The 9984-nt window shown below is 42.8% G+C and overlaps 1 long non-coding RNA gene across 2 annotated transcripts; it reads left to right on the forward strand.

Annotated features, from left to right (window-relative positions):
• The first annotated feature begins 521 nt into the window (after nucleotides 1-521).
• Nucleotides 522-9550, forward strand: LOC130149255 (uncharacterized). Of its 2 annotated transcripts, XR_008821844.1 has the most exons (4): nucleotides 522-5144; nucleotides 6700-6759; nucleotides 7089-7596; nucleotides 7686-9550. It is a non-coding gene; the product is annotated as an uncharacterized LOC130149255 (long non-coding RNA). The 2 variants fall into 2 exon arrangements; XR_008821845.1 differs by having other exon boundaries at nucleotides 7089-9550.
• The last annotated feature ends 434 nt before the right edge of the window (nucleotides 9551-9984 follow it).

Below are 9984 nucleotides of genomic sequence, written 5' to 3' on the forward strand. Positions count from 1 at the left end.
ACCTGTTGGTGCAGCTGCCACCTCACCGACGGAATGCCTTTCCAGAGCGGAATAGGCCATTTGTTTGCTTGTGTTTTTTTCCCTTTCAGTGCCTGGATAAGTGTCATTGCCAGGGGAGGGCAGAACAGAGAGGTCAGGAGAAATGAAGTGCTGTCAAGTCTCCCTTTCCTGAAGCTGCCGCGCTGCTTCTTGCCGTTTGCTGAATTCCCAGCCCTTCTGCCAGAGTCTCCCGTCACAGTGCCACATGCCACTTCCTTTATGTCTGGTTGAGCTGGTGTGGAACTGCAGAGCCCTTCTTTTGCTGCCTTGACGGGTTCAAACCAGGGCATATTTAGACCCAAAAAAATATCTGCTTATGAATTTTATTTTCCTAGGGAACGCTTAGCCTCAGCACACTGCTTTGTTTCTCTAGTGCTGAAGTTTCTCTAGTACAAAATGAAGTAACATACCACTTTATTTTTCTCAGTACCTAGTCTTTTGAAAAGTTCTAGAATTTCATGAGTACAATAAAACTTTTCAAAAGACTAGGTACTGAGAAAAATAAAGTGGTATGTTACTTCATTTTCTATGGGAATAGAAATGGTCACCTGCGTCATAAGAAACAATCCTTTACAGTGGGTTGCTTTTTCAACTCTAAATGTGTTTGCTACTTGATGAACTTGGCAATGTATGGAACAGTCCTGTTAGCCAAGCTTTCTAAGTAATTAGTAAGCTTAATGCTTGTTTGCTGTGTGTCTGTTTTAGTTTTGTAAACGGTAGTGGTCCTTAACTATTTCTGAAAGGGGTTCAGCAGTGATAAAAAGGCAGCTGATTCAGGCAGGACATGTGGGATGGAGATGACACCATTTCTGGGTGTCACTCTGAACAGGACGGTGGTGTCTGGATTCTTGGTTATGCACTGAAATGCCAGAGGTGGTGCAAGCCTACCCCAATTCATTGCTGCCCCTGAGGAGGGAAACCTGTCACAATTGCACTCCCTGCTGTTTTCTGTGTCGTCTTTGGATGCCTGCGCTGAGGGCTGGGGTAGGGGTGGAAAGCAAGCTTCGTAGTGATGCTTTGGGAGGTAGATATGGCTAGCTGTGCTAACGGGCAACTTTGCCATAAATCACCGTGGCAGCAGCCCTGCAGTGCCAATACATTTACCAACAGAAACGTATGAAGTAAACTGCAAATTAGCGCAATCAACACTTAGGTGCCTTATTTTGCTTTAGGGAGCTCTTAGTTTTCCAGTTGCTCTGTAAATATTAACCCCCACACACAACTTACTGGCTTTATTGTTTAATCCATTCGATGTACAAAATCATCTTTTCTTAGGGAGACCTCACCAGAGAGAAGCCAAGCGAGAAACTGAGGTTAGTTAATCAGTGAATGGGGATGAGCTGAGAAAAAAACACTGCTGTGGAGCTCACAGAAGAATATGGAAAGTATCAAAAGAGGTATTCATGATACTTACTGACAAATGAAATAACTAAAAATAAAAAACCCTTGGTGGATATTTATGTGCATGAAAGGGTTGAGTTGTATTTCTGTTCTACAGTTCTCTGATTTGCGTATTAAGATGTACTTGGTACTCATGATGGATTATGCTTTGTTAAAGGGTAATTTCAACCATTTTCTAGTATTTCAGGTTGTTGTTTGAAAGGCAGCATTCCACCGAGGGAACAAGACTAATGCAGTGGGGTTTTAAATGACCAGCTGAACTACACATAAACGAGGAGATGAAAAGAACACAGAGTACACAACCTTTTGTCTGGGAATTAGTCATCTAAACAATTTTTGGATCAATATAGCAAACAAAATCAGGAGCCATTCGACAACACTTTTCATAAGAAGAAACCATTGTAACCAGCAGTGCCAAGCAACACTCAGCCTGACCTTCATACACAGGTCATCTGGACCTGCTCTGGAAATACAAGATATGCTGTAGTTGCAAATGCCTATTTACCAGAAAAAGCAATGAAAGAAAGGAGAAAATGCTGTCAGAATACTCTCATCTGTGACTGAGTCCTGGCGGCCGGGTGCTCCTGGTGCCTCCATGCTGCTGTTGATTTCAGACATGCGAGACTGGGTACATCAGTCTGCCTGTACTTGGCAGAATGACGCTGCACTTGGAGCAAGCTGGCTGGAAGTAGTAGGATATTAGTGTTGCTTAAGGGTTGAGCCTGTCCTCATATATACAAGTTGCAGTAATGGAATCTGACCTTTTTATGACACCCTTGATAGAAAATGCCATCATGTATTAATAGCTGGTATTAAATAAAGTGTCATCAGTGAATGAAAGGGCAACCGTTGCCCATTAGGTACTACACCAGCATCGCCTTGACTGGGCTCTGACATCTCTTAGGCGGACAATGAAAGCTCTAATTTAAAATACTGTCTTGAGAGGAAAAGATATTAACGCTTGGAGCTTGCATTAATGTTACCCGATTCTGTTCCAAAGGTTTTTCTTCATTGTCTTTGTGCCTCAGTCAGTCCTGCCTGGTTGTAGGCCAAGACTGACATGCACATACTGAAAAGCTGCGTGGCAGCCTCCGCTACTTTTTAATTTTCTTTACACTGGAATGTGAGTACAGGGAAGGTATGAAGGTGAGAGCTAAAAAGTCTCAAAAACTCTGGCCAGGATGTCAAAGACCAGTGGGTATTTTGGCTGCTAATTTTCTTGGTCAGACTTCCAAGTCTTGATTATTTTTAAAGAATTTTCATCTTCCACGTTATATCTGGACATTATCTGTTAGCAACTTTTTTTGTGAGATTTTTGCTTTGTCTACATTCCTTGCTTGATAGTCCATAGGAGACTATATATGTCTTTTTCATACACACACACACTGCCATTCACTCTGTCCCTGTGTAGTACAGTAAATCCATTAATAGATACAACAGTATAATAGAATAAGATAAAGATTAAAGGCTTAAAGGAGCCAGAGGAGAACGCTCCCGAAATGAAATGTCCACTTGGTTTTGTGCAAGTCAATGGAACAGTTGCATGGGAGTACAGAATGCAGAGACCTTTACGTGATTTTCTTGATTATATAATACCAATAAGGTTATAGACATATATTTAGAGAGAGTTAGCCTCAAGTTTCTCGGTGATATAAAAGAAATAAAATACATCCCTACTACAGCTGCACTAAAACTGTCTGAGAATAATAATTATTTTAGCTCATTAAAGGCCTTAAACCTTCAGGTCCTGACAATTCTGATCTTAACGCCCAGTGTTCTTAGGTAATGGGCATTGCCTGACTGCGTATTACGTATGGGTGCGGAGACGTGCTGCGTCCCAGGCAGGGTGTTTGGCGTGTCTGATGGCTGATGGGAGCTTGGCTTTGGAAGCAGAACTGGTTACAGCTAGGACAGGCTGGGAGGCTGGCACCCAAACCGCACCCAGATCTCTGCACACTGCGTGGTGAGCTTTGACCTGGTGCTGCTTTACTTCCCTGCTAAGAAAGTGGAGGTTTTTTAGATACCTTCTCTGTCTCTGGTCTTCTAGTGCTGCTTGCAAGTGCTGTAGCAACAGAAACGCTTGCTAATGAGAGGGTCAGTTGCTGCTGCTGCAAGCACACCTCCTTGCACCCCTGCATGCAGGAGTGCCTGCTGCGCCCCTGAAGACTCGCTGTTGTGTTCTCTGCTGCTGCTTACAGAAGGGAAAATGCAGGCGTGGGGGTTGGAAGCCTTGCTTGGTACTAGTTTTCTTCTGTTATTTTTTGGCTTACTGGCTTGTACCCAACAGCTATCGACTGTTGGGAACAAGGACTTTTGCCTTCAATGAAATATCACAGATTTCGAACACAATAGATGCTTTATGGTTAAAATGGGCTGTGCCATAAAATTAAGGAGAAAGAAGGCAATTTCATAGGTAAGTGAAGGTGGCTTCCTTCAATGTTTTTTGGTATGCCATGCAAGATAGAAGATACCTTCTGGTTGACTTCTTTGGTATGTAAAATGACTGTCTTGTGATGTGGATGATGTCAGCAGACCTGCTTGTCTCCTTTTGGATAATTTGTTTCTGATATGGTTCTTACAAAACATGTACCCTTATACAAAAGTCTTGTAGAGTTCAGGTGCTGTAGGAGTGGCTTTACCTAAAGAATTGAGCAATGAGAAGTTGTTTTCCCTTCTAAGTTTTTTTTTCATTGCTAGTGAGGGGTCTGTGTGAGGAAGAGGTCTCAAAGAATTTGTAGAATACTTCAGAAAATTATCACGTTTTGTTATGCTCATACAGGTGATAGTTCTAAGATATACTTTTACCCCCTCAAAATCTGAATTTTGTATTTCACAGTTCCGTCAACCTAAACCTGCTAATCCTCTAATCACCTGAAATTAGCTCGAAAGGTCTTGTTTCTCTACCAAGCTCTTTTGATGCTTTTAAAGAGCACTGTTACAAGAGTACACAAAGCACTCCTATTTGAAAGACTGGGTGGGAAAACACATTTTCCCTACAAGCATCAATTTTAACCAGAAGACTGTCAGAACTGAACTGCCCTCTTAGGCAAGATTTATGTTAGTCTCTCACTGAACGAGCAGGTGAAACAGAATAGTGTTGTACTGAAGAACAACGACTATTATATAGCTAAATGTTTCCCTGGGCCTGCAGGCTGAGACCACTGTCTGGAGGTGAAAACAAAATATATTACTTTTATGACTGTGGGCAAAAAACCCTGAATTTTTTTCTGTTTCTGTTTTCCCCATTGTTCATAATACACAGAAAATCAAGTGTCTGCTATGATTCAGTCTCGTTTGTGCATTTTCTGCACATTATTTCCTGTTACTTAGATTTTTATATTTTTTTCAAATACTGTGAATCAACGCAAGGTTATATTTACTCTGTTTTGATGTGATGATGCCTCCATGTTACAAGATATGAACCTGTCTTGTCATAGAGAAATGGTTATGGACAGACTAGCTGAAGTCTCTTGGAGCACAGTGATAGCTAAAGGTCTTGTAAACTGTAAATCCATTTGTCTAGTAGGTAGTGCATGCAGAGCGTGGGATCAGATACCTGGATTTGGGGCTTCTTTTTGAGGAACTGAAGGCTCAAGGAACTGAAGGCTGAAGAAGACTGTGAGGCAGAGTGAATTGGGAAGAGGCGAGCTCCGGACAGCTTCAGCTGACAAGGGCTGTAGGATCCCTACTCACATCTCACTATGGTGGGTCCCAGGTCCCTGATGATTTTTTGCATTTTACAGAGAAGGTGTGTACTGATGACTACTGGAGAGACATCCTTTCCCTTCACAATCTTATTAGGGTCTTCCCTTACTTCAGGAATGGAGACATCTTACAACTAGTTGCAGGAAGAGAGAAGGGTGATAGGAAGTGTACCATGGTTATGCTAGGCCATAAGGAAGGGCTCAGCGTGTGGGATGTGTTTTGTTTTGAATTCTGCATTAGTAATTTTGTCTAATCGTGGTAGTATCACACCCATCCAGATGGTGAAACCACTGCGGTATCAGTATATCAACTGCCATTGCTGTGCTGTACCCTCTTCTACTCCTTCAGAAAGTAATTTACAGCCAAACAAAACGTTTCGTTCAGCCATGAAAGCCTCAGCCTTGAATTGTCAGAAGATCTGAAAATCTTTTAGTTTAATCAGAAAATTACAGATTGGATTAGATAAATCTGTTTTTGATGCTCTGTTTCAGAAGTATGCTTAGTTGGTTTCAATCTAAAATGTTGGGGTCTTTTGGATCTTGGTTTGATCTGTTTGATAGATAGTTTGGATGGCAAATCTGTATTATCTGTCAGAAATGTAGCAGTCGTAGTAGCAAAATTCGTCCTCTGTGGTGAACACTGTGTATTTAAATAAATAAAGCAGGGAAGCAAAGGACTTCATCTGTTTTACTGATGGTAAACTGCGGCTCAGAACCAGACCCATGTTCCAATCTATTTCCAAACTGGGATTAGTTTACCACTGTTGGTCTACAAGGGAAGGAAAAGTGTTCTGCAGAACGGATCAGTACTGTACACTAAGGTACCAACTCCAGTACAGCACTATATTGCATTTTATGGAATATTTAATGAAAGGTTGACACCATGGTGGCTCACGGGAAATGCTGAGGGTTGAGTAAGCTGTAGCCCAAAAAGGATTGGAATCAGTATTGATAAAGGAAAGCAGAACATCGCAGCTGACCTGCCAGCGGGAAGGGCTTTGCTCTGAACAACATATCTCTACATACAAGGTTGTAAACTTACGTTTTTTTCAAAATGTAGTCCTGAGAGTCCTCTCAAGTAATTGGGTTGCATAGGAATAGTGTAGCATACAAATTTTTTTTATTATTTTTTTCAATTATTTTTCAAATTTGCTGAATAGCTTAAGTGAACCTTATTTTTATTATTTCTTTAAAATGTTCATGGTCTGTGTGGGTGGATAACAGAAGAAAAAAAATGAGTTCAGGCAGCACTGAGACCTTGCATTAGAAATAAATTGCAGCCTGGAGGAGTTATGCTTTATGGTCAAATTTTAAAGGCTTTGATAATAAGAAAAGTAAAGAAAATGGATTTTACGTTGCTGCAGAATACATAATGTTCTGTGTCTATAACCTGTCCTAGATTACTGTGGCATGTGCAGGATTTAAACATTTGTAACAGCAACAGTCCTCTGGGAGTCTTGCTATTTGTTCCGAGGAAATCTCAATACTTTTCATCAGAAAAGAATATGGTTCGTGAACTGATCTCCTTTCTTCTGCCTTTTTTTTCTTTTAATAGCCATCCTGGGAGTATGCTCCGGTTAACCCAGGATTGCGCTGCTTGCTTTAGTGGAGAACGGTGAGATGAGATTTAATGTAGTGTGAAAGACGTTGAGCATGGGAGAAAAGGGAGGGAGGAGAGGAAAAAGTTTATGCTCCCTACTTGTCAGCATAATTTTGCCCCTGCAGGATCTTTTTTTTCCCTTTTTTCCCTGCGCACTGGGATGTAGAGCATGTGAGACAAGCATGTTGCTTAGCAACTGGAGGTGAACAACCTGTGCAGAGAAATAACAGCAGGGGAAGAGGAGGGAGCATGAATATATATGGCCCTTATTTCGGTTGCTCATTTTAGAAATGAGACAGGAAATCTTTTGCTGAAGCTCTTTTCTTCTGCATTTCTTTCCCCAGACAACTGCCTTCTCTGCCTTTCTCACCAAGCAGGATGCACCTAGCTGAGGGGTTACTGTGGTAAAGGAGTTTGATCATCTGGGAATCATCAACATCTAGGATCCCCAGAGTGAATACAATACAAAAATACGCTGGAGGAAATTTTGGTTGCCGGAATGCAAAAGGTTAAGTTGCTCCGGCTGAACTCTGCAGGGTTCATGATGGGGGAAGGAGATCCCTCCCATGGCAAAGTGGGATGATGTACTTTGGGACAAGTCCTTTTAGTGGCGGCAGATGTTAGAGAAGATGGAGCTGTTAACGAAGTCCCATACTAAAAGTCTGGTCTCAGAATCTGGTTTTCATGAAATTATCTTTATCAATCTGTTCCTTTTTATGTTAAGAACCAAGAAGAGGGATGGTGTGTTACTCTGCCAGATTCTCTGGGCAGAGGAAAAAGATTTGGCTGACCCCTTACACGTTTTAGGAGGAAAGCCAGGGAAGACATCTCTTCCAGGCTTTTTATCATCAGGTAACTTTAACTGTAAAATCACATCTAAGACCATCCAAAACAGACTCAAACCAGCAGATTCCACCTAACTGCATTTTTTTTTTCTACAGGTGCAAGCAGAAATGCTAGATTTAAGTTGGCTTCTGATTTCACAGAATGCCACTGACTGTATGACAAACTCTACAGAAATAGCTGTAAAACGGATTCCTACCAACGGGCTATGTGGCCGCTGCAGCCCCTGAAGCACAGCCCCTGCAGTGCTCTTTGAAACTTCAAATGTCCATTTTTAAATGCATACCCTGAAATACGGGTCCTCTACCTCGATGTACAGAAATGGGAGATAGAAGAAGAGGCTGCAAATAGTATTTGTATGCAAAACACTTAGTGCCGGCAGAGCTCGTGATAGAGCACTGAGCAGATTAACAATTAGCTCTGGCTATGCATATCGTGGATGTAAAGCAAGATGACCTAATACCGAGATCAAAATACTTAACCAGCCCATGGCATTAGTCCCATTACTTTCTTGCCTGCTAGAAAATATCAGAATAAATGCTTGCCTGCTTCTAGTGAGTCTGGAAGATGTAACAAGTTTGAGCAATATGAGATGTCAGGTGTGCATGCTCCTGAGCTGAGGTATTCCAGCCTTGGCTCCCCAAAGTCCTTGCTGAACTCCACAAGCTCAGGTGGGATCTGGGGAGCTGCTGGTTCCTAAAGTAGATTCCTATGGTGGCTTTGTAAATCAGTTTTGAGGTGAACTGCCACCAAAACATTATATCAGATACAGAGCACAGTTGTAATTTGCTAGTGCCAGGAATTTTATTTTATCCAGGGATCACTGCCAAGTAAGCAGCCAGGTGAATTTTTCTCCCACTGGATTCCTAAGATCTAGATCCACAAAAACAGGTAGATTCCCAATTCTCCTTGACTCCAGTAGAGACTGGGCACCTAGACCTAATTCTGGTGACCTGAGCCAAAGAACCTTCTGCTGCCAGCTCTGCAAAGGGCACGTGGAAACCTTGCCTTTGTTATTTGTCGCTGGGGGAATTTGGGGACTTTTGGTACTTTCAATGCCCAGTAGATAGTCTCACAGTTCCTTCTAAACCGTGCTCAGCGTGTGTGTTGTACGGCTGCCGGTGACTGTGGTTGAACAGGCTCTGCCATTCAGGAAGAGCTGAGAGTGCCTTTCACCCTGCATCGTTAAAATATACAGTGTCATCTGTGTCTGCGGCCGCTGACTCGGAGGGGAATGGCCAGAACTACAGTTCCTGAGGGACTCTAGAAGCCAGTGAGTTTCTAATTCTCTCTCACTCTCGGAAGTGTTAGTCACCAGTGGGGCAGCGTAGCAGCACCTGGGTGCGCGTGAGCTAATGATGGCTGGTGGCAAGCTATGTGTATAAATACTGTATGAGTCTAGGTGTAACAAAGCCGTGTCCAATGCTAGGCAGAAATACTGAATTCTCCTTATTTATTTTGGAGGAATAGTCCTGCAGTTATGAAGATGAGCTGCATATTATTTTAAAGTCATCTTTGTGTGTGGAAACTTTTGTGCTAGCTTTCATGAGAAGCTTAGAAAGGTTTCTGCACAGAGAGGCTACTGCCTGTGTTCTGGTGGATGACCCCAAAATGAGGCAAAATCCACACCAAAATATTTCAAAGAATATAATTTTGTACTAAGATCCATGCCCTGAGAAGACAACTACTGGAGCTGTTTGCATTATACTTTTTTGCAGGGGAGGGAGGGGAGAGGAATTCCAGACATTGTAAATAAAGTGTAACAACTATAGGGAAGGGAAGATGTGGATGATACTGTGCTAAACGCTAAATCTAGGCTTTATTGAGGCAGCTACCTCTGCTTTGGTGCTGGAAGGCTGGACAGGAAAACGGTGGGATAAAAGATGCTCCTTCCACTTGTAAAGCTTCCATCCTGGGAGAGCTGTGGCGGAGCGCTGGAACGGCCGCTCAGCCCTATGTCCGTACCGAGCCCGTTTGCCCTCTTCCCCTCCCCCTCTCTCCCCCTCTCTCTCCCCCTCTCTCTGTTTTTTCCTACAGACCGATTTTTGAAACCCTGTTGGCACCAGGAAATTTCTCGCTGGTGGGAACAGTTTGATTTGTTAGAGGGAAAATTCAAAGACCACGGTATTTATTTTTTGTTGTAGGATTTAAGGCATTTCTGTATAATTTCAGGACTTCAAAGGAGACTGCCGTGCTTGCACGTTTGCGCGTGAGGGATGGCGGAGGTGCGAGGGGCGGAAGGGGACCCGTGGGCACCAGCCATTTGATTTGCACCTTTGAGTCACTGTCTGCCTTGGAGCTCCCGGCTGAGGCAGCGTTAGAGCTTTGAAAAGCTGTAAGCAGTTTAACCACCGAGTGCAAGAACGGCTGTTTGTACCTGACTACCATTTCTCGAGA

This window comes from Falco biarmicus, chromosome 4 (assembly GCF_023638135.1).
Source record: "Falco biarmicus isolate bFalBia1 chromosome 4, bFalBia1.pri, whole genome shotgun sequence".
NCBI lineage: Eukaryota > Metazoa > Chordata > Aves > Falconiformes > Falconidae > Falco > Falco biarmicus.